Source organism: Eurypyga helias, unplaced genomic scaffold (genome assembly GCF_000690775.1).
Source record: "Eurypyga helias isolate BGI_N326 unplaced genomic scaffold, ASM69077v1 scaffold27873, whole genome shotgun sequence".
In the NCBI taxonomy this organism is placed as follows: domain Eukaryota; kingdom Metazoa; phylum Chordata; class Aves; order Eurypygiformes; family Eurypygidae; genus Eurypyga; species Eurypyga helias.
In genome coordinates, this window is record NW_010239642.1 from 752 (window position 1) to 992 (window position 241).

Consider the following 241-nt stretch of genomic DNA (forward strand, 5'->3'; position numbering starts at 1 on the left):
TCGTTTACCTTCCAGTTGTTGAAAAATACCAGCAGGCTTCAAGATAACATGCGTGAGCTTGGGGGATGCCTTGGACGGAGCTCTGGTTTAAATGGCACCCACTGCTCCACGGACCTGCGCAGGCAAACTGCACGCTCCTCTTGGCACACGGGTTAATGGTTTTACTGGGTTGGAGCTGGAGTGCAGAGTGCTGCCCAGTGGCAGGGGGCTCCCGCAGACATACTGATAAAACCAACGCTGC